General features: G+C 44.2%; 1 protein-coding gene across 1 annotated transcript in view; it reads right to left on the bottom strand.

Annotated features, from left to right (window-relative positions):
* Positions 1–17,800: 17,800 nt before the first annotated feature.
* LOC138350479 (uncharacterized) overlaps positions 17,801–25,363 on the bottom strand; it is a 76,835-nt gene continuing 69,272 nt past the window's right edge. The window contains exon 4 of the mRNA XM_069301497.1: positions 17,801–20,396. The gene's annotated coding sequence lies outside the window, so the exon portion shown is untranslated. The remainder of the gene's footprint in view (positions 20,397–25,363) is intronic.

The following is a 25,363-nucleotide window of genomic DNA, read 5'->3' as shown; positions in this document are numbered from 1 at the left end:
AAGATAGCGAAGACAGTAGCGATCACGGCGGTCCTGGAGAGACAGGAAGCCAGTGTCAACATACAAGCTAAGGACGGGAGTCGAATGTAAGGCACCAGAACTGAGGCGCAACCCAGTATGGTGCAAAGCATCAAGACGGCGAAGAGTAGAAAGAGAAGCAGACGAGTAAGCAGGGCAACCATAATCGAGCTTAGACAGGACAAGAGAGGAATGTAAAGCAAGGAGAGTGCGCCTATCTGCCCCCCAAGAAGTATGGGACAAGACCCGAAGGAGGGTAAGGGCCTTAGAGCACTCAACACGGATGTAAGAGATATGGAGAGACCAAGACAAACGAGTGTCAAGGAATAACCCCAAAAGCTTCGCGGAATCTTTGTATTCAAGGAGATGACCATAAAGTGACAAAGAGGGACGAAGAACAACCCGTTTCCACGTAAAAGTCATGGCACAAGTCTGAGAAGTAGAAAACTTGAAGCCATGATCGGTGGCCCAAGACGACACGGCATCAATTGCAAGTTGAAGCCGGCGTTGAAGGAGAGGCGAATCATCACCCTGACAGCAAAGGGTAAGATCATTGACATAGAGAGCGGAGAAGACACCAGAAGGAAGGGAGGAAAGAAGACCATTGAGGGCAACCAGAAAAAGAGTAGTGCTCAGAACACTACCCTGGGGCACACCTTCGTATTGCTGAAAAGAGGCAGAGAGCGCGGTACCAAGGCGCACCCGAAAGGAACGACGGGAGAGGAAGCTGCGGAGAAAGAGAGGGAGATGACCACGAAGGCCAAAAGAATGAAGTTGAGATAGAATATGATATCGCCAAGTGGTGTCGTAAGCCATTTCCAGGTCAAAAAGGATGGCAACAACGGAGGTCTTCGCAGCAAAAGTAAGTAAGTAAGTAATTATCAAAAGAAGGCACCAAACCGGGAAGGCTATGTAGCACCATCAAATACGCAAAATAATCAGAGGGCGCTAAATATCACCAAGGATGCCAATACGAGAACAAAAACGCATAAGGCGAATGATATCAAAAGTATCCGAGTCACCAAGAATTCTATCGAGGGACAGGTGACCGCGAGGGACGGTCGGAAAGCAAGACACACGCTCGTCCTGGAAGTCAGGACATTCAAGAAGGACATGCACGACCGTAAGAGGGACAATGCAACTAGGACAATAAGGAGCAGGGCGGCGCTCCATCAAGTGACCATGGGTTAAGCGAGTATGGCCAATACGCAACCTCGCCAGAGCTGTTTCCCACCGCCAGTTACGGTGGAAGGAGGACAGCCACGAGGAAACACAACATTTAAGAGTACGTAGCTTGTTACCAGTAACAGACAACCAAGAAGCCTGCCAACGGGTAAGGACTGAGGAATGGATAACTGGGTAAAAGTCGGAATACGGAATGCCTTTACGAGAGATGGGACAAGAGCGGACAGGTTCGTTAGCGGCAGCATCCGCACGCTCATTTAAAGACACACCAATATGGCTGGGAACCCAACAAAACTCAACCGACTTAAATTTACTGTGAACGAGAAACAGCCAATGCTGGATCTCGACAACTACTGGATGAACCGGATTAAAGGACCCGAGAGCCATGAGGGCACTACGAGAGTCAACAACAACCACAAAGGAAGACTGACAACGAGAAAGCAGGAGACGAAGAGCATAGAGAATAGCATAAAGTTCTGCTGTAAAGATGCTAGTCTCCGGAGGCAAGCGACACATATAAGTGCGATCAGGAAAAACAACAGAGTAGCCAACACCGTCCGCTGACTTAGACCCATCGGTGAAGACAGAAACGGAGCGGGAGTGAGAAGAAAAGTGCTCGAGGAAAAGGCGTTTTAGAACCGTAGGAGGGGTAAAAGCTTTAGTGATACGGGTCAAGGAAGTACAAAACCGCGGAAGAGGGACCCTCCACGGGGGCAAAGAAGGAACAACACGAGGAGAAACATCAGAAATACGAACGGAAAGAGAATCCTGTAGGCGAGATAACCGGACAGAAAGAGGGAGGTGGTGAAGAGGAACAGGAACCGCAGGAGGGGTAAAAGTTAAAGCACGACAGAGGCGAGGGGAAGGATGTTGCAAGGACCGCGCAAGATAGCGAAGACAGTAGCGATCACGGCGGTCCTGGAGAGACAGGAAGCCAGTGTCAACATACAAGCTAAGGATGGGAGTCGAACGAAAGGCACCAGAACTGAGGCGCAACCCAGTATGGTGCAAAGCATCAAGACGGCGAAGAGTAGAAGGAGAAGCAGACGAGTAAGCAGGGCAACCATAATCGAGCTTAGACAGGACAAGAGAGGAATGTAAAGCAAGGAGAGTGCGCCTATCTGCCCCCCAAGAAGTATGGGACAAGACCCGAAGGAGGGTAAGGGCCTTAGAGCACTCAACACGGAGGTAAGAGATATGGGGAGACCAAGACAAACGAGTGTCAAGGAATAACCCCAAAAGCTTCGCGGAATCTTTGTATTCAAGGGGATGACCATAAAGTGACAAAGAGGGACGAAGAACAACCCGTTTCCGCGTAAAAGTCATGGCACAAGTCTTAGAAGTAGAGAACTTGAAGCCATGACCTGTGGCCCAAGACGACACGGCATCAATTGCAAGTTGAAGCCGGCGTTGAAGGAGAGGCGAATCATCACCCTGACAACAAAGGGTAAGATCATCGACATAGAGAGCGGAGAAGACACCAGAAGGAAGAGAGGAAAGAAGACCATTGGGGGCAACAAGAAAAAGAGTAGTACTCAGAACACTACCCTGGGGCACACCTTCGTATTGCTGAAAAGAGTGAGAGAGAGCGGTACCAAGGCGCACCCGAAAGGAACGACGAGAGAGGAAGCTGCGGAGAAAGAGAGGGAGATGACCACGAAGGCCAAAAGAATGAAGTTGAGATAGGATATGATAACGCCAAGTGGTGTCGTAAGCCTTTTCTAGGTCAAAAAGGACGGCAACAACGGAGGTCTTCGCAGCAAAAGCAGTACGAATATAGACCTCCAAGTTCACCAGGACATCTGTCGTGCTGCGGCACTTGCGGAAACCAAATTGAGAAGGGGAGAGGAGGTGATGGGGTTCCAGGAACCACATCAGACGAACGTTAACCATATGTTCAAAGAGTTTGCAGACACAACTTGTGAGAGCAATAGGGCGAAAGTCCTTAGGGGAAGTACCCAGAGACCCCGGTTTGCGAACAGGGAGGACAACGGCATCGAGCCAGTCCTCAGGGACTGATGACGACTCCCAGATCCGATTATACAGACTCAGTAAATACTGAGACGTGGCCGGAGGGAGATGGCGAAGCATCTCATAATGAATACCATCGGAGCCCGCCGCCGTAGAACCGCAGAGGGCCAGGGCAGAACGAAGTTCAGAGAGAGAGAAGGGATCATTATAGGGAAGCTGAAGATGAGTGCAGAAATCTAAAGGACGAGACTCAAGGACAGGTTTACGAAGAAGGAAAGATTGGGGAAGATGAAGACCAGAGCTAACAGAAGAAAAGTGGGAACCCAGTTCGGAAGCGACCTGCAACGGGTCCGCCACAAGAGTATCATGGAGGTGAAGGACCGGTGAAACATCGGGAACGAACTTACCCGCTATCTTGCGGATACGCTTCCAGATCTGGGCCAGAGGGGTCTCGGACGTAATTGTTGAGACATAAGATGCCCAACATTCACGTTTAGCCGTACGGATGGCCCTACGGGCCACCGCACTCGCTTTCCGAAAGAAAAGAAAAGAATCGGTCGTCTGCCTACGGCGGTGCCTCTTCCAGGCTGCACGCTTACAGCGGACAGCCCGAGCACAGTCCGCATTCCACCAGGGAACGCACTTCCGTGGACCCCGAGAGGAAGAGCGAGGAATAGAGCGGAGGGCAGCGTTGAAGACAGTGTCATGAAAAAGGAGGAGAGCGCGAGAGAGAGGCAGAAGGGAGAGGTCAGGGAGAGCAGCACTGAGGGTAAATAGGGTCCAGTCTGCCTTAGCAAACTGCCACCTAGGGAAAGAGAGGGAAGGGCGAAAAGAGAAAAAGGAAACAAGGATGGGGAAATGATCACTTCCATGGAGGTCATCAAGAACCTGCCACGTGAAATCTAAGTAAAGAGAAGAAGAGCAGAGAGAAAGATCAAGACAAGAAAGGGTGCGAGTCCGAGAGTCCAAATGAGTGGGCTCACCAGAATTCAGAAGAGACAGGGAAGAAGAGAGGAGAAACGGCTCAAGGAGGCGACCCCGGGTATTCGTCAGAACGTCACCCCAAAGAGAATGACGACAATTGAAGTCACCCAGCAGGAGCACAGGCTCCGGCAAGGAGTCCAGGAGGTGTCTCAAATCAGGAAGAGAGAGCGGGACACTCGGGGGGGAGATAAATGGAACAAACTGTGTACCATTTCCCCACAAAGATGCGAGCAGCAGAACAATGGCGAGGCGAAGGAAAAAGTAAAGGAACAAAGGGAACATCAGCCCGAATCAAGAGAGCAGAAGAATTAGAAGCCCCAGCAATGGCTGGGGGGGGGGAGAGAAAGGAATAGCCACGAAAACGACCAGGACGAGCACCAAGCATTGGCTCCTGGAGACAGACACAAAGGGGCGAAAACCGCGAAATCAGAAGTTGGAGTTCGAGGAAATTGACGTAATAACCTCGAACGTTCCATTGAAGAATGGACAACGACGAGAAGAGAAAGGACAAAAACAGAGAACAAGGAAGAAACAAAGGAGAAAGAGTAACAGAGCACGTTAAAGAATATCAGGGTCGGGATCAGGGTCAGCAAAGTCAGGGTTAGGGGGCATGGGTAAACTGAGCAAAGACGGAGGGAAGGAAACGGGAGAACAGATCAGAGGTGGGCGGGCAGGGTCCGGAGGAGGAGGAAGAGGAGGAGACAACGGAGAGGAGCCGTCAAGGACAGCAGCAGGAGGAGGGGGAGTAGAAAGAGGGGAGCGCACCCCAGCAAGAGCAGCAACCGAAAGGGAAGCAGGGGCCAAAGAAACCTCCATAGCAGGAACAGGGGGCGCAAGCACTGAAACGGGAGGGGAAGGAGCAACAGAGCCAGGAGGAGGAGCTGAGGAAGAAAGCGAAGCCTTCTTACCCGCCGGGGAAGAGGAAGGAGAGGAGCCAGGCTTACGCTTCTGACTTAAAGAGACCGGTGTCCCAGCAACTACGTACCGGGCAACGGATTCCAGTGTCTCAACAGGAGAAGCCGAACGAGAGCACACACGACGGCCGTTAGGAGAGCGATGGACATCCGCCCGCACCGACAGGCGGCGGGGAGAGCCGATAGATGGAGGAAGAGGATGGGAAGGAGGATCGGAGGGGGACGAGGAAGAAGACACAGAAGACACGACAGACCGGGTAGAAGGAAGGGGAACCCCAGACAGAGGACCAGGAGGAGGATCCTTCGGGAGAGAACCCAAAGGAACAGAGGAGGGGGCAGTGGGCGCATCAGGGTCCAAGGCCCGGAAACGGTTGTGAGTCTGAGGAAGGCGGGAAGGACGAGGAGAGGAAGAGCGCAACACGCGAGCATAAGAGATATTAGCATAAGGCGGGAGCCGGCGAACCTGGCGCCTCGCCTCAGGAAAAGATAAACGCTCCCGGTGCTTCAGGTTGAGGACGGCTGCCTCAAGCTTGTAATGGACACACGCACGGGAGAAGGTAGGATGGGCCTCACCGCAGTTGAGGCAACGAGCCTGGGGAGAAGTGCACTCCGACTTAGAGTGACCTTCGCCACCACACAAAGGACAGAGAGAGACAGTCCCGGAGCAGCGGAGGGCACCATGCCCAAACCTCCAGCACTTGTTGCAGAGCCGAGGAGAAGGAATGTACTCCTGGACAGAGCACCTGGCACCAGCAAGAATGACAGAGGGTGGAAGGGTCCTACCATCAAAGGTAATCTTCACAAACCGGAGGGGTTGACGGCGACTACCACGAGGGGGACGAGTAAACGTGTCCACCTGGAGAATAGAATGGCCCTGGGCAGCGAGGATATGTCGAATATCGTCGTGGCAGTCACACAGGTCCCGAACACCGGTTGCAACATGGGCCGGGATCAAAATAGTGCCAACACTGGCATTCAACTGAGCATTCTTCGAGACCCGAACGGGGGTCTCGCCAAGGCAGGATAAGGCAGCCAAGCGGGAAGCAGCATCCTGAGAAGGAGCAGCAACGACACGTGTACCGAGACGAGTGGGGTTGAAAGTAATGGAGGCATCCACGGAATCAATGAGATGTCGATGAAGGGAGAAATCGTCAGGAGGCGCAGAATCAAGAGGGAGGAGATCAAAATATTTGGCCCACGAAGCGGGACCAAACAAGGCTTGATAGGTAGCAGAACTGGAAGGAATCGAGCGAGGGCGGCCGTGACGAGGACGGCGGTGAGAACCCCCAGAGAGAGAGGGGTTAAAAGGCGCAGTAGTTACAACTAGAGAAGGAGCCGCGCCAGGGACGAGGTAGTCACCACTGGGGGCTTGGGGCTCGACCCAAACACAGAGGAGGGAGGGGAGCCAGGGGAAGGAGTCAGAGAGGCCAAAGGAGGAGCAAGGTCGGGGCCCAATGCAGCGGAGGCTACAGAGCCCGGTCTTCCAATACGGACCGACTCGGGGGCTTGGTCGCCCACCCCACGAGCCTGAGAAGGTAAGCCAGAAGCAGCTGAAACAGGGGTTATCATCTTGACGAAAAGAAGAATTCACTCACGAATGTGCCCCCCACACCCACCACGGAGCCACAATTAGAGGCAGGACACCCAACAAGAAGCTATCGCCGATCTTGTCGGGGCCTCCTAGGGGTGCGTCGTGAGTATACGCCCCACAAACGCCACCTTAAGAAACCGACAGTCCGTCGAGATCGGGTTCAGTGACGAAGTGGGGATTGACAATAAAAGGTTCCCCTCGCTCTCGACGTCGGGTACTGCAGTTCTACGGGTGCATGAGTATGCCTCCTCAAGCACCCGGGCGTCAAAATAGAAGAAGTCCATGGAAGAACCAGAACGAGCAAAAGGTCGGCAGGAAACGGCAAGCAGATAGGAGAAGAGGGGGGAGAAAAACGAAACAGAAGGAAAAGGAAAAGGTGCCCAGCAGAATTGGAGAGGACGGCAGCAGGAGCACAAGGCTAGAGAAGGACAGAGGACTGTCCTAAGGAGCATCACACTCCGGCAGCCGCCCACGAAGCCCCCACACGGCGACAACGAGCTGAGCGGGGAGGGGGTGTACTCTCATAAACCCAATGTAACTTCTTAATAAATAAATAAATAAATAAATAAATAAATAAATAAATAAATAAATAAAAATAAATAAAAATAAATAAATAAAATAAATAAAATAAATAAAATAAATAAAATAAATAAATTAAACCCGAACAGGGGTCTCTTCAATGCAGGACAATGCGGCTAAGCAGGTAGCTGCATCCAGAGGAGAAGCAGTGACGACACATGTTAAAGAGGTTAAAGGTTAAAGGAGGAAGTGGTTAAAAGACGATACTACTCAACTCTTCAACATACCTAACTACTCAGCTATTCACAACTGTCGTCCTGTACAAAGAGGTTGTAGTATTTCTCTTTACTACTACCAAGAACTGACTTGCTTAAAATTATTTAATAGCTTCTTTTCATCAGTTGGTGCTAACCTTGCCAGAAAAATTCCACAAACTCTCACACATATCAACACATCTCTCAGGCAGCTATCCAAACTCTCTTCTCCTTTCACCAGTCAGCCCGACAGATGTTGTGTCCACCTTACCTTGAGGTTACCTTGAGGTGCTTCCGGGGCTTAGCTTCCCCGCGGCCCGGTCGTCGACCAGGCCTCCTGGTTGCCGGACTGATCAACCAGGCTGTTGGACGCGGCTGCTCACAGCCTGACGTATGAGTCACAGCCTGGTTGACCAGGTATCCTTTGGAGGTGCTTATCCAGTTCTCTCTTGAACACTGTGAGGGGTCGGCCAGTTATGCCCCTTATGTGTAGTGGAAGCATGTTGAACAGTCTCGGACCTCTGATGTTGATAGAGTTCTCTCTCAGAGTACCAGTTGTACCTCTGTTTTTCAACGGGGGTATTCTGCACATCCTGCCATGTCTTCTGGTCTCATGTGATATTATTTCTGTGTGCAGGTTTGGGACCAGCCCCTCTAATATTTTCCACGTGTAAATTATTATGTACCTCTCCCGCCTGCGCTCAAGGGAGTACAGTTTTAGGCTCTTTAGTCGGTCCCAATAGTTTAGATGTTTTACTGAGTGGATTCTAGCAGTAAAGGATCTCTGCACGCTCTCCAGGTCAGCAATTTCTCCAGCTTTGAAAGGTGCTGTCATTGTGCAGCAATACTCTACTCTAGAGAGCACAAGCGTTTTGAAAAGTATCATCATCGGTATAGCATCTCTAGTGTGAAAAGTTCTTGTTATCCAACCTGTCATTTTTCTTGCAGTTGTGACGGCTACTTTATTGTGTTCTTTAAAGGTAAGGTCTTTCGACATGAGTACACCCAGATCCTTTACATTGCCTTTTCGTTCTATGTTATGATTTGCCTGAGTTTTGTACGTGGTTTCCGTTTTTATATTTTCATTTTTTCCATAGCGCATGAGCTGGAACTTATCTTCGTTAAACACCATATTATTTTCTGTAGCCCATAGAAAGACCTGATCTACATCTGACTGGAGGTTCGCCGTGTCCTCTATGTTGCCTACTCTCATGAAGATCCTAGTGTCATCTGCAAAGGATGATACAGTGCTATAGGTTGTGTTCTTGTCTATGTCCGAAATGAGGATGAGAAAAAGTACTGGAGCAAGCACAGTACCCTGGGGGACTGAGCTCTTCACGGTTGCATGGGCTGGATTTTATTTTGTTGACTATTACACATTGGGTTCTGTTGGTCAGGAAATTGTAGATCCATCTGCCTATTTTTCCGGTAATTCCTTTTGAACGCATTTTATGTGCAATAACACCATGGTCACATTTATCAAAAGCTTTTGCGAAATCTGTGTAAATTACATCCGCGTTTTGTTTGTCTTCCATAGCATCTAATGCCATACCATAGTGGTCCAGCAACTGCGACAGGCAAGAGCGCCCTGTTCTGAAACCATGTTGTCCGGGGTTATGGAGTTGCTGTGATTCCATGTATTTTGTGATTTTACTTCTTAGCACTCTCTCAAAAATTTTTATGATGTGCGATGTTAGTGCTATCGGTCTGTAATTTTTTGCCTCTGCCTTATTTCCTCCTTTATGAAGTGGTGCTATCTCTGCTGTTTTTAGTATATCAGGAATAACGTACGCCAGTATCTAGGCTTTGTCTCCACAGAATGTGGAGGGCCTGCGATAGTGGTTTTTTACAGTTCTTTATGAATATGGAGTTCCAAGAATCCGGGCCTGGTGCAGAGTGCATAGGCATACTGTTTATGGCTTCTTCAAAATCCAGTGGGGATAGGGTGACGTCTGATATATGATTTGATGTTGGTATCGTATCCATGAAAAATTCATTTGGGTTATCAATCTTTAGTGTGTTTAATGACTCGCTGAAAACAGAGTCGTACTGCGTCCTCAGTAGCTCGCTCATTTCTTTGTTGTCATCGGTAAAAGTTCCATCTCCTTTTCGCAGGGGCCCGATACTAGATGTGGTTTTTGATCTTGATTTTGCATAGGAGAAAAAATATTTCGGATTTCTTTCTATTTCACTGATGGCCTTTTGCTCTCTTTGCCTCTCCTGGGTTTTGTATGATTCTTGTAGCTTCCGTTCAATTGTTTCTATTTCTCTACCTAACCTTCTTCGCCGTTCTTGAGATAGGGTGCGACTCTCAAGTTGTTCCGCGATTCGTTTTCTTCGCCTATATAGGGAATGACGTTCCCGTTCCAATCTGCATCTCTTCCTCTTTTTTTTCTTAGAGGTATGCGGTTTGAACATATTTCTAGTGCTACTGAGCTTATTTTTTCCAGGCACTGGTTCAGGTTTGCATTTTCTAGCTGTTCTTCCCAGTTTATTTCTGTGAAGTCCTGGTTTATTTGCTCCCAGTTTATCTGTTTATTATTGAAGTTGAATTTGCTGAAATCTCCTCCACCGGGAATCTGGACTGGTTTTGAAGGTCTACTCCCCATGGTTGTCATAACTTCAATTAAGTTGTGATCTGAGTAACAGGTATTTGTAATCATTATGTTCCTGATCAATTCATCATTATTAGTGAAAATGAGGTCCAGCGTGTTCTCCTTCCTAGTTGGTTCTACTATTTACTGGTTTAAGGCAAACCTGTCGCACATCCGTAGCAGGTCATTTGCATGTGCCTGTTCATTTAGGCTACTCCCGTGTATTCTTTCTGATATTACTGTATTAGCCAGGTGCTTCCATTTCAGGTGCCGTAGGCTGAAGTCCCCAAGCAGGATGATGTTCGGAGCTGGATTTGTGAGGTTTTCCAAGCAGTGTTCTATTTTCATTAATTGGTCTTTAAACTGCTGAGGGTTTGCCTCCGGTGACTTATATACAAGGACAATAACTACATTTAAAATCTCTATTTTGATTATCAGCACTTCCACCATATCATTTGAGGTGTTTAGCAGCTCAGTACAGATGAGTGTGTCTTTGATGTAGAGGCTGACCCCACCCTGAAGCCGGTGTTTCCTATCACATCTGAAAAGGTTGTACTCTGAGATCCATATTTCACCATCATGGTAGTCCTTTGTGTGGGTTTCTGTTAGGGCTGCAAACACTGCATTTGCCTCATGTAGGAGACCATCTATAAATTGAACTTTGTTGCATTTGCGTGTTTTTATACCCTGGATGTTGGCAAATATAAATGATGTTATCGTGTTAGTGGAAGTGCTGGAAGCCTTACTTGGTGTTAATATCTGAGGCTCTGGTAAGGAGGCCACTGTGTTTGCGTCCAGGGTGTGTCGTTTTGGAAGTGATTCGTCCAGTTTTGGTAGTAGGACGGGTGTTGTCTGGTGTAGTACCTGTGTGCTTGTTGATAATTTGAATTCCAGTCTTGTGGGTATCTCCGTTCCCCTCTGTAATCCTGTAGTGGTTCCATCTGACTGTTCCTCTCTCTTATATTTACTGCTCTGTTTCTGCCTTCCTCTAAAAAATTTCCAGTAGTTTCATATTGATCTTCCCGTCTATAACGCTCTGTACCTCTCACATGGAATTCCGGACACTGATGATTGTAGCATTTTTGTCCCTAATTGAAAATTGACATAATTTATGGTGGAATTATCTACACCCTGTTCCAAAACGGCATGTACCCCTCTCCAACATGTTCCTGCATTTTCGAGGATGCAGAAAATGGCATTTTGCTCCTAATTTTCCATATTTGCATATTCCTTTAGCGTAGAATTTGCAAATGTGTTCCGGTTTTGCTTTTTTCAAGGTATTTATATCTGTGACTGTCTTGTCTACCTCTTTATTGGAGCCATCTCCGTTTTTCGTCCCAATTCCTTCATCTATGCACTCTGTCTCACTGTTGCTCTCATCGTTTAAATTATCTGGCTCTGCAATATTGCTGTTATTTTGTACCACAATAGTCTCCTCCTCCACACTACTGCTGCGGCTCTCTAAACTATCTGTTCCTGAGTTTTAGTCGTTATCCAATGTTGACTTTTCCCAGTCCGCATATATCACTGGTAGCCTGTCTGTGAATGATAATCTCTGACTCGTGAATGTTTTTCATCAGTTTAGTTATGTTCTCTAACATTAATCTGTCATCTTTGCAAACCCAGTAAATTCCTTGCCTTTTTATGCATCCTGGAGCTAATTCTGTACAGCCCAGGTGAAATCTTATGCTACAAATGCAGCACGTTACGCCTGCATTTCGTTTTCCCAGTACTCCCGAACACTCGCCACACCTCTCCATTGTCAGATTCAGATTCAGATTCAGATGTTTATTCAGGTAAGGTATATACATACAAGTGATGTTACATTAATGGATTGATATATAGATAGAGCTAGTACATACAATGCCTAAAGCCACTATTACGCAATGCGTTTCGGGCAAGAAAAACATTAATATCTAGAACTTAATACTAATTGAGCATAAAGAATAAAAAGTGTTGAGAACAAATACAAATAAAGATAAAAAAAGGGGGAACATGACTGAAAAAGCAGCACAAATACAATAGGTTGACAAACAGTGTTGATTAAAAAAAAAAAAAAAAAATAACAGACATGGGTTGACAATAGAGGAGTGAGGTAGATTACAGGGAATTTATTAGGTAGTGTTTAGTTTTTATCTTAAACTGGTTGAGAGAGGTACAGTCTTTAACATGGTTGGGAAGGTCATTCCACATTCTGGGCCCCTTGATTTGCAGAGCATTTCTAGTTTGATTAAGACGTACTCTAGGAATATCAAAACTGTATTTATTTCTGGTGTGGTGCTCATGGGTTCTGTTACAACCTTCTATGAAGCTTTTAAGATCAGGATTGGCATTATAGTTTAGCGTTTTATATATGTATAATACACATGAGAGAATGTGCAGAGACTTAATATCTAACATATTCAGAGATTTGAGTAGGGGTACCGAGTGATGTCTGGGGCCAGAGTTGGATATTGTTCTAATAGCAGCTTTGTGTTGGGTAATTAGAGGACGTAAGTGATTTTGGGTAGTAGAACCCCAAGCACAAATACCATAGTTGAGATAAGGATAGATAAGGGAGTAATAATTGTCTAATAATTGTAGAAATTGTCTGGTGTATTGTGTTGTATTTGAGAGTCACTGTATGGATCACTTGTTGATGTCAGTCCTTTTAACTCTCTATAAAATTATATGTATATATATTTATATGTTTAATATTTATAATATTATATGTATACCGTATATTTGTAATATTATGTATGTTATTTTGTTCAAACTTTACGGCAGGTACTTAGCGTAGGGTAGCGAAGCTGGTCCCCGGTCGGTACAGGTGACCTCTTGTGGCCCAGGTTGATGTCACCAGTTTCCAGTTACCCGATTTATAACCACTGATGCCGCCTCTTGCCACTATTCTATATTTCTAGTATTCTATATTTATAATATTCTATGCACGATTTTCCTTCACTTCCAACTTATATGTTGTTGTGATACCCGTTCCACATCACTGTTCCACGAATCACTGTTCACTATTTTTTTTCCTAATACACGCATGTACACAAAGCCTCGTTCACTGGCTCACACGTGTCTCCCGTTTATTCTCTATGTAACACAAAGTTCTATTGTTAATGTAAGTAATTCAGTATTCAGTAATCTATTTATTTATTTATTTATGCATATACAAGAATGTACATAAGGAATGTGAGGATACAAATATGGTAATTACAGTCTTGTAAAGCCTCTAGCACGCGCAGCGTTTCGGGCAGGTCCTTAATCTAAGAAAATTTTAAGGAGGTAAATACTTGCAAAATTTATAGACAAAAAATGATAACAGATTACATGGAATGAAAAAAAAGATGAGAGAAAATTATAGGTACAGTATATTAAAGCACATAGGTAGCTATGATTGATTGCAATGACAGCTTAAAATGGTAGTTGACAACAAATTGGTAGGCACAATACAGCAGAAACAATATAAGATTGATTGCAATGACAGCTTGAATGGTAGTTGACAAAAAATTGGTAGTCACAATACAGCATATGGCTAGCACATAAAAGAAGACAGCAATGAACACAATGATAAGGTTGTTTGATATTACATAAAAATTAGGAGATTGGGTAACACTAGGTACAGAGCAAATTTAAAGCTCAGTGTAGGAAACTAAATAGATGAAGTTAGGTACTTTTTGGTTTTGCTTTTAAATAAGGCAAAAGATTTACAGTTTTTCAATTCACTAGGGAGTGAGTTCCATAGACTAGGACCTTAATTTGCATAGAGTGTTTACACAGATTAAGTTTGACCCTGGGGATATCAAAGAGATATTTATTTCTGGTGTGGTGATAATGGGTCCTATTACATCTGTCCAGGGAGAGTTTCAGAGCATGGTTTGCATTTAAGAACAGGGTTTTGTAAATGTAGTTGACACAAGAGAATGTGTGGAGGGAGTTAATATTTAGCAAGTTTAGGGATTTAAACAAGGGAGCTGAGTGTTGTCTGAAAGCAGAGTTAGTTATTATTCTGATAGCAGATTTTTGCTGTGTGATGATGGGCTTAAGGTGGTTTGCAGTGGTAGACCCCCATGCACAGATACCATAATTAAGATAGGGGTAGATTAGTGCATAATATAGTGAGAGGAGAGCAGAGTTAGGAACATAATATCTGATTTTGGAGAGTATACCAACTGTCTTAGAGACTTTCTTAGTTATGTGTTGAATGTGGGTGCTGAAGTTGAGTCTCTTGTCTCGGAATAGGCCAAGAAACTTGCCATCATTTTTATTACTAATGTTGTCTATCTGTAGCTGAATTGCATTTGATGATTTGCTTCCAAATAAGATGTAGTAAGTCTTTTCGATGTTTAATGTTAGTTTGTTCGTTGACATCCATAGGTGGATAATCCATGGCAGTAGTCCTAAGAATCCCAGTTAATGACACGATTTTAACGGAGCGCGCATGGTACGTCTTCCCCCTCCCTCGACCTGCTACACCTCACCTACTACTCCATCATACACTCGCCAAAAACCAAAGCTGGGAACATCAGTGAAATCCCATCCATTGCATACAAGAGCGCCTCCCACGCCCTTGCGCCACCTATAGCCCTACTGTTCAACAAATCTCTCGAGTGTCATATCTTCCCTGATATCCTTAAAAACTGGAAGAGTAACGCCAGTTCATAAAGGAGGCAATCCAGCAGACAAACAATTATAGACCAATTTCAAACCTACCCATACTATCAAAAATATTTGAAAAAATTATCTACTAACAGCTTACTTACCTCATAAAATTCGACATACTCAGCCCCTGTCAGTTTGGTTTCCACTCCCAAAGAGTACCAACGATGCAATTATTAGTCTCCTTGATATAATTTACTCAGCCCTTGACAAAAATGAGTTTCCAATTGGACTCTTCATTGACCTGAGAAAAGCCTTTGATACTGTTAATCACAACTACCTCTTACGTAAACTCAATCACTATGGAATCCGAGGCCATGCCCTGGACTATATCCAATCCCATCTTAGTGATAGACACCAATGTGTAGCCATCAATGATATAACCTCTCCCACTCTACCAATAATCGTTGGAGTGCCACAGAGCAGCATCTCGGGACCACTCCTATTTTTTATATACATCAATGATCTGCCTAATGTCTCTAACATTCTTCCGTGGCTCACAAATGATGTGATGCTGGGTGATGATGGATCATCACCCAGCAAAAATCTGCTATCAGAATAATAACAAATTCTGCTTTCAGACAACACTCGGCCCCCTTGTTTAAATCCCTAAACATGCTAAACAAACTCGCTCCACACATTCTCGTGTCAATTACATTTACAAAACCCTGTTCTTAAATGCAAACCATGCTCTGAAACTCTCCCTGGACAGATGTAATAGGACCCATTATCACCAAACCAGAAATAAATATCTCTTTGATATCCCCAGGGTCAAACTTAATCTGTGTAAACTCACGATGCAAATAAAGGGACCCAGTCTATGGAACTCACTCCCTAATGAATTAAAAACCTGTCAAACGTTTTCGTCATTCAAAATCAAAACTAAAAAGTACCTAATTTCATCTGCATAGTTTCCTACCTTGTTGCTTTAAAATTGCACTGTATCTAGTGCTACTCAATCTCCCAATCTTTATGTACCTATTCCAAACAACTTTACCATTGTGATCATTGCTGTCTTCTTATATGCGCTATCAATATACTGTATGGTGCCTATTAATCTTTGTTTAAATTACCAATCAAGCTGTCAATGCAATCAGAGCTACCAATGTGCTTTAATATACTGTACCTACTAATCTCTCATCTCATTTTTTTCCTTGCAATGTATCTTATTTTATTAGTTCTGCTAGAATTTACCTACTTAAAATTATCTGTCATATTCGTATGTAGATTTCCAACAGACATTCTTGCATCAGGTTTCACAAATTTCAATGTCCCATGATAATAGAACATGTCCCAGGACATGTGAAGGCACAAAGACATGCACAGGTCTCTATACATGCCCAACATAGAGATGTATTTCATTTCTGCACTGCCACAGCAAGCAAGAGCTATCATCTCCTATCAGCAGGTGGCATACAAGAGCCCCCCTCACCATGTCTAGGTACCGTCCACTGAGGGGGAATCGCCAATAAAGCCAAAGTGGTTGAGCCACGACCCTGTACATCTCACCTTATATCCCAATCCTTGTTCAAGATTTCTTACATCTTTACTATACTCCTTCCATCTAATGCTATAGAATTATATTGCTATAGAATAGCAGGAGATGGAAGGAATATTGTAAAATAGGAGTAAAGTTGAATATATATCCCTCCCTCCCTCTCTCTCTCTCTCTGGCTCTCTCTCTCTCTCTCTCTCTCTCTCTCTCTCTCTGGCTCTCTCTCTCTCTCTGGCTCTGTCTCTCTCTCTCTGGCTCTCTCGCTCTCTCTGGCTCTTTCGCTCTCTCTGGCTCTCTTTCTCTCTGGCTCTCGCTCTCTCTGGCTCTCTCTCTCTCTCTCTGGCTCTCTCTCTCTCTCCCTCCCTCTCTCTCTCTCTCTCTCTCTGGCTCTCTCTCTCTCTGTCTCTCTCTCTCTCTCTCTCTCTCTCTCTCTCTTTCTGGCTCTCTCTCTCTCTCTGGCTCTGTCTCTCTCTCTCTCTCTGGCTCTTTCGCTCTCTCTGGCTCTCTTTCTCTCTGGCTCTCTCTGGCTCTCGCTCTCTCTGGCTCTCTCTCTCTCTCTGGCTCTCTCTCTCTCTCTGGCTCTCTCTCTCTCACTCTCTGGCTCTCTCTCTCTCTCTGGCTCTCTCTCTCTCTCTGACTCTCTCTCTGGCTCACGCTCTCTCTCTCTGGCTCTGTGGCGCTCTCTCTCTGGCTCTCGCTCTCTCTCTCTGGCTCTGGGTCTCTCTCTCTGGCTCTCATATTTCATTTGATTTAAAAATGTCTGAGATTTTTTACTTAATCTAAGTTATATTGCATGGTGCTAATATGAATATTATACATGACTGTTTTTTCTTTTCTTTCTCTTTCTCCCTTTCTTTCTTTCTCTTTCTTTCCTTCTCTTTTTCTCTCTCTTTCTACATGAATATTATACTTGACTGTGTTTACATTCACTTGTAGATTTTTATTTTTAGTTAATTAGTCCTAAACTTTTGATTAATAGATTTTTATTATTAGTCATAGAAAAACTATAGTGTTATATGTATACTCGGAAAATTTTACTTGTTTTAGTTTTAAGTAACAATAACTGCTTATAACGTCAGACTGATCTCAGCATGACATGCATCACAGGCTGCTTGATCACAAAATCTATTGTGTTCACATATTGCATATATAGATTTTTAAATTTTTACTTTTATATTCTGTTATAGATATAGTCTATATATTTCGAGCTATTACATATATTTTGTTGTATTACTCATTCTTAATTAAATAAATATAATATTTTAATTCTCTTTTTGTACCCTATTTATTTGTAATTTACACATACATATATAGGATGTCCATTTCTTTCTCAGATATGTCTTCTTTCTTTCTCTCCCTTTCTATTTCAGATATGAATTACAAAATTATTATACCCTAATTTACCCTAAACGTTTTAATGTAGGTAATTAAAAGATCATAAAAAAGTTTTTAGAAATGTTAATTATATACGTTCTAAGGTTGTATATAAAAGTTCTCAAAAAACCTTTTCTAAACGTAATTATAAACGTGCTGAAAACAATGAAATGTCGTTTTTAGGATGTTTTAAAAACATGAAAATGTTTGCTGGGTAGTAGGAGGAGGAGGAAATGTGATGGATTTAAAGTCTCCCATAAAGAAGTATACAATTTATTTTCAGTTACATATAAATAAAGAATGGTAATCATTGTAAACATTTTGAGGGTGTATCACTATACACGCACACACAAAATTTAAGAGATCTAAACAAACTAAACCATAAGCATTTTTGCACTTTGTAATCAAATTTTAAAGCACTCCCAATAGAAAAGTGGCAAAGCCAAATCAATGTTTTACTTCTTGAAATTATTATACAGTGGAACCTCAACTTACAAATTTTTCGAGTTACGACCCCAATTTCATTGGAAAATTCTACTTAAATTACGACCTTTGCCTCATCTTGCGACTTTGTTGAATCAAGTAAAGTGCATGGTGCCACCCAGTGCATGGTTCCTGGTGGCAGGGGCGACCACGCTTCAGATTACTAGTGTCACCTGCTTAGTGATGATCACACTTGAATATTGTATTTGGGAGGACAACAGCATGGATGGATAATGAGGGGGACTGGATGGGTGGATGGATGGATAATGAGTGGGACTGGATGGGTGGATGGATGGATAATGAGGGGGACTGGATGGGTGGATGGATGGATAATGAGGGGGACTGGATGGATGGATAATGAGGGGGACTGGATGGATGGATAATGAGGGGGACTGGATGGATGGATAATGAGGGGGACTGGATGGGTGGATGGATGGATAATGAGGGGGACTGGATGGGTGGGTGGATGGATGGATGAGGGGGACTGGATGGGTGGATGGATAATGAGGGGGATTGGATGGGTGCATAATGAGGGGAGTGGATGGATGGATGGATAATGAGGGGACTGGATAGATGAATGGAGAGGGGACTGGATGGATGAATGGATGGTAGACAGGTGGTCAGTGTGGGTGGGTGGGTAGCAGGATGTGTGGTCAGTGTGGGTGGGTGGGTAGCAGGATGTGTGGTCAGTGTGGGTGGGTGGGTAGCAGGATGTGTGGTCAGTGTGGGTGGGTGGGTAGCAGGATGTGTGGTCAGTGTGGGTGGGTGGGAAGCAGGATGTGTGGTCAGTGTGGGTGGGTGGGTAGTAGGATGTGTGGTCAGTGTGGGTGGGTGGGTAGCAGGATGTGTGGTCAGTGTGGGTGGGTGGGTAGCAGGATGTGTGGTCAGTGTGGGTGGGTGGGTAGCAGGATGTGTGGTCAGTGTGGGTGGGTGGGTGGGTAGCAGGATGTGTGGTCAGTGTGGGTGGGTGGGTAGCAGGATGTGTGGTCAGTGTGGGTGGGTGGGTAGCAGGATGTGTGGTCAGTGTGGGTGGGTGGGTAGCAGTGGGTGGTGGCATGAGTGGCCACCTCCAGTGGCCAGTGAGTAGACCAGCTTCCGGATAACACAGGAGCTGGTCACCCCCGTCCCTCCCCACTACATCCATCCCCTTCATTCTTCACCCGTGTATCCCTCCCAATCATATGGACGGTATTAATATGGTGGGCTTTCTTGCTACCAGCTGATAGATCAGGATGCAGACTCCCTGAGTACCTGACATTAAACATTGTTTGCCAACTGACTGGTTGCGACTGTGAATGCCTGACTGACCATAAATGCTTAACTGGTTGCTATCACAACAGTGAATGCTTGACTGCCTGTGATTGGTCTTGACTGAATGTTTGACTGTCATGTTCTGACTGGCTGCAACATAACAGAGGCAGTGAAATATGTGAAAGGAAAATCTAGAACCAGTGAGACAGATATGACAGCATTTAAGGCGAGCAGGGGATGGTCTCATCACCACTACCTCCTCACCTCTTCCCATACATCAACACTACTCCCCCCCCCTACCTCCTCCCTCCTCACTGGCTCCCATGCGTCAACAAGCATCCTCAGTAAAGGTAAAGTGCAGTTAAATGTTCACTAATTTTATTTATGGTTTATATTTATACTTTATTGTTTTGTGTATGAAAAATATGTTTGGTATTCTGCATAAAATGTATTTTTAAGTTAATATTTTAGGGTGTGTGGAATGGATTAATTCAATTTACATTATTTCTTATGGGAAAATTAGTTTCGAGTTATGAATTAACTAGTTACGACCCGTCTCTAGGAACGGATTAAATTCGTAAATGGAGGTACCACTGTATAATGTAAATAACCACATGTATAAATGTATTAATCAGTAGTAATTATTTGTGGGCCTAAGTGCGCGACGGTCATACACTCGGCACTAAAAATCAAAATATTTTTTACGACGAAAAAAGATGTTTGCTGCTCAGAATGAAGCCAACATTATGCTGTTATTGCCCAAAGTGTCGTTACAGGATGAGAACTATACTCAAGGTCTCTCACTCTGCCATACATCATATGGCATATACTCTTGCCATACTTCATATGATGGTTTTTGTGTTGCTCCCCCTGCATGTGTGACTATGTGTGCTTGCATGTGTCTGTATCCATACTTTATGTGCATGCATACTGATGCACATGTTTGTGTTGGTATGAATAAACATAAAAAGGGATCCCTTAATGCAATCAAACAAACAAAAATATGCAACACACTACAGTATTAGCCACAGTAGGAAGGAGAAAAGTCCACAAAACCAGTTAAATGTGCAGGAGAAGCAACACATTGCACTCTTTGTACTTCTCGGCTGTCCCAGGACTCTGAGAAAGTAAAATGGAAGTTAAACACTTGTTATATAGGCAAATAACTTAATATATCAATATTTATATATGTGGAAAAACCACATTTGAAAAAATTTTGATAGCTGAATGCATTTTTGGCTCAATTCACCTTTATCAGAGCAAGATATAGAGTGGAGAGGAAAGATTTGCTGGACAAATCTTATAGTCAGCCCCCAGGGGGAGACAGGTCACATGACCACAAGGAATTAGGGATGAAACCATACTTTAAGGAGAAAGGGGGGGGCAGGGGGGGCAGGGGAAGGGGCAGGGGGGGGGGGGAAGGAACAGGGGATAAGAAACAGGAGGGAAGAAAAAAAGAGATGGGAGGATTAAAGTGAAAAAATTTTCTTTTGAACAAAAACACAGGAGAATAGCATTTAAACTAGCTACATGGTTGCTACACTGTATTGACATGTTATATTGAAACTTACATGGGGGGGTCTAATTTGTACATGCCAGGGCTATCAATAAGGTATTGTAACCTTAACACTATCACGCTCCTGGCAGTACCCTGTGTAACTTTCCCTTAGTGTGCCATTCGTTTTGGGCGACCGCGCGGCGAGACTGAAATGTGTATACTCTTTTCGGTCTTCTCACCTTAATTTTCCATGTATGTATTTAATTTTGGTATCAATTTGTTCGGGAGAGAATGTTCTAGAGGAATATACAGTGGCACCTAGAATTACGATTGCCCCTACTTACGATAATTTCGAGTCATGATGTAAATTTCATCACAAAATGCAACTCGACATCCGATATTTGTTGGTACACGTTCGGGTCGACCGAGCGCGTGGTCCCCGGTCACGCAGCCGACCTGCCTCAGTTTACTACAGCTACCCGCTTAGTGACGATCGCGCCTATAAGAAATTCTGCGTTTGTGGTGATTTTTTTGCATTTTGAACATTAATTATTATATATATCACGTAATGAGTCCCAGGAAAGTCAGTGGTAAGGCTCAACATATGAAAACCCATGTAAGGATGACCATAGAGCAGAAACAAGAGTACAGAATGTCTCTTCCTCAACAATTTATTAAGAAAATATGTGCAGCATGGGGGTGCCAGTCGGCCGAGCGGACAGCACGCGGGACTTGTGATCCTGTGGTCCTGGGTTCGATCCCAGGCGCTGGTGAGAAACAATGGGCAGAGTTTCTTTCACCGTATGCCCCTGTTACCTAGCAGTAAAATAGGTACCTGGGTGTTAGTCAGCTGTCACGGGCTGCTTCCTGGGGGTGGAGGCCTGGACGAGGACCGGGCCGCGGGGACACTAAAAGCCCCGAAATCATCTCAAGATAACCTCAAGATGGGAAGAACTGCAAACCTTTGCTGAAACGACTCACCCAAATCAAGGTGCAGTAGGCCGTTGCCTTAACCTATTCAATGACACTGATGCATCATTACAGACAAATGTTAAAACAAAGGGGAAAACAAATGTCTCTTGACAAATTTGTAGTGAGACAAACAAGCACTGAACCACAACCAGGTCCTAGTGGTATTCAGGTAAAACGTAGGAGAGAGTGTGTACCCCAGAGAAAACATCACTGCCTGATGTGATAATGGAAGGGGACTCTCCTTCCAAACAGTAACAACTCTCCTCCTCCCCCTCATCACCATCTTCCATACGCCATCAAGAGCCCTCCATAAAGGTAAGATCAACTTGGGTACTGTATTGTAGTTAAAAAAAAAAACATTGTACTCAGTATAAAATGTATTTGTATGTTAATATTTTAGAGGGTGGGGAACGGATTAATTCAATTCCCTTTATTTTTTATGGGAAAAATCGCTGCGACTTACTATCCCTCTCTGGGAACGGATTAGTATCTTACGTCGAGGCCCCATTGTATCTATCAAATTTCACCAAAGCCGACAAGAGACCCGCACCCAATAAAAAACTATGGCGATCGTTAGCCTCGAGCACCAAACAGCGATGAAATGTTTATGCTCTTTTCAGGTTTGTCAACTCCAGAATTGTTCTACATCGTTAATTTTGGTATCACTGTGATTGCAATAAAATTCCCTACATGGACATATGCATATAAAGTACAAATCATTGGCGCGCCCCACCCGCAAGACTGGGAAGTTGCCCAAGGGTTACCCGCTACCGTACGCCCAACGGTACATCGGCTACACCCCTACTGAACAGTTTGTACTCTTTCATGTTTCTGACCTTAATTTTCGATGTATGTGTTTCATTTTGGTATCAATGTGTTCTCAATAAAAGTTCTAGAGGAACATATGTATAATATGTCACCAAAGCTAGTGTGATGCCGGGACCAAATAAAAAACTAAGTCGATTGTTAGCCATGCGAGCTAAACAGCACGAACAAGTTGCTATTCTTTTCAGGTTTATCAAGTCCAAACTTGTTCGACATCGTTCAATTTTGTATCACTGTGATCACAATAAAATTCCCTACACGGACATATGCATATAAAGTAGACAACATGGGCGCGCATCACTTGCAACGACCCCTAAATTCGCTGAAGCCTTACCCGCTAGAGCACACTCATTGCCACACCCGCTACACCCAGTACACCAGACACACACAGTTTGCTAACAGAAGTTTTTGTGCTACATTGTTCATTGTAGTATCAAATTATTCAAAATAAAATGCTCTAAATGGAAATACGAATACAAGCAATAACAACCGCAATATATATAAGCAATACCAATAACAAAGTCTAAAGCGTAATATATTTATAAGAACTTGTACAGTGTTTGTACTTATCCCACGGAATGATACCTGGTTGATACCTGGTTGATGGGGTTCTGGGAGTTCTTCTACTCCCCAAGCCCGGCCCGAGGCCAGACTTGACTTGTAAGAGTTTGGTCCACCAGGCTGTTGCTTGGAGCGGCCCGCAGGCCCACATACCCACCACAGCCCGGTTGGTCCGGCACTCCTTGAAGGAAACAATCTAGTTTCCTCTTGAAGATGTCCACGGTTGTTCCTGTAATATTTCTGATGCTCACTGGTAGGACGTTGAACAATCGTGGACCTCTGATGTTCATAGTGTTCTCTGATTGTGCCCATGGCACCTCTGCTCTCCACTGGTTCTATTCTGTATTTTCTTCCATGTCGTTTACTCTAGTACAGTATGTTGTTATTTTACTGTGCAGATTTGGGACCTGTCCCTTCAGTATTTTCCATGTGTATATTATTTGGTATCTCTCTCGTCTCCTTTCTAGTGAGTACATTTGGAGAGCTTTGAGACGATCCCAATAATTTAGGCACTATCTCGTCTATGCGTGCCGTATATGTTCTCTGTATTCCCTCAATTTCAGCAATCTCTCCTGCTCTGAAGGGGGAAGTGAGTACTGAGCAGTACTCAAGACGGGACAACACAAGTGATTTGCAGAGTACAACCATTATGATGGGATCTCTGGACTTGAAGGTTCTCGTAATCCATCCTATCATTTTTCTGGCTGACGCAATACTTGCTTGGTTATGATCCCTAAACGTTAGGTCGTCGGACATCATTATTTACAAATCCTTGACATGCTGTTTTCCTACTATGGGCAAATCCGATTGTGTTTTGTACCCTGTATTATGTTTAAGATCCTCATTTTTGCCGTATCCGAGTACCTGGAATTTATCACCGTTAAACATGTTATTTTCTGCTGCCCAATCGAAAACTTTGTTAATATCTGTTTGTAGTTTATCAATGTCTTCAGCAGAGGTAATTTTCATGCTGATTTTTGTATGATCTGCAAAGGATGACACGAAGCTGTGACTTGTGTTTTTGTCTATAACTGATATGAGAATAAGGAACAGCAGTGGTGCAAGGACTGTACCTTAAGGTTCAGAGCTTTTAACTGCGCTTGGACTCGATTTTACTTGATTGACTGTTACTCTTTGTGTTCTGTTCGACAGGAAATTGAGTATCCAGCGTCCTACCTTACCAGTTATACCCATTGACCTCATTTTGTGTGCAATCACTCCATGGTCACATTTGTCGAATGCCTTTGCAAAATCTGTGTATACGACATCTGCATTATGTTTTTCCTCTAATGCCTCAGTGATTTTGTCATAGTGGTCAAGTAGCTGTGAGAGGCATGATCTTCCTGCTCTAAATCCACGTTGGCCTGGATTGTGGAGGTCATTGGTTTCCATGAAACTAGTGACCTGACTCCTGATCACTCTCTCAAATACTTTTATTATGTGGGACGTTAGTGCAACTGGTCTATAATTCTTTGCCAATGCTTTGCTACCACCCTTGTGTAGAGGGGCAATGTCTGCTGCTTTAAGCGCATCTGGTATCTCCCCTGTGTCCAAGCTCTTCCTCCACACTATACTGAGTGCCTGTGCTACTGGCACTTTGCATTTCTTTATAAATATTGAATTCCATGAGTCTGGACCCGGGACTGAGTGCATGGGCATATTGTCAATTTCTTTCAAAATCTGCCACACTTGTGTTGATATCAGTTATATTTACAGGTGTTTGAGTATCATTCATAAAAGAAATTGTCCGAATCTTCCACTTTCATGCTGAGTATCGGAGTGCTAAACATTTCCTCACTGCTTTTTTAGGATTTCCCTAATTTCTTTGTCATCCTCAAATATGAACCTTCACTAATGCGAATAGGTCCAATACTGGCAGTGGTTTTCGCTTTTGATTTAGCGTATGTGACGAAATATTTTGGGTTTTTCTTTATTTCTTGAATTGCTTTCTGTTCTAGTTGCCTTTCTTCAGTCTGATAGGAATGCTTCAGTCTCTGTTCAATTTCTTCAATCTCCCTGTTTAAATTATTTCTTCTCTGTATGGAGAGTCGTGTCTGCTTAAGCATTTCCGTTAATTTCTTCCTCCTTTTGTAATGTTGTCTGCGTTCTCTTTTCTACATTGGACCTCTTTCTGGCTTTTCTCAAAGTAAGTAATTATCAATAGAAGGCACCAAACCGGGAAGGCTATGTAGTACCATCAGAGGGCGCTAAATATCACCAAGGATGTCAA

The sequence above is a fragment of the Procambarus clarkii genome, chromosome 45, assembly GCF_040958095.1.
Source record: "Procambarus clarkii isolate CNS0578487 chromosome 45, FALCON_Pclarkii_2.0, whole genome shotgun sequence".
Classification (NCBI taxonomy): Eukaryota; Metazoa; Arthropoda; class Malacostraca; order Decapoda; family Cambaridae; genus Procambarus; species Procambarus clarkii.
This window is presented reverse-complemented; position numbering and strand designations above follow the sequence as displayed.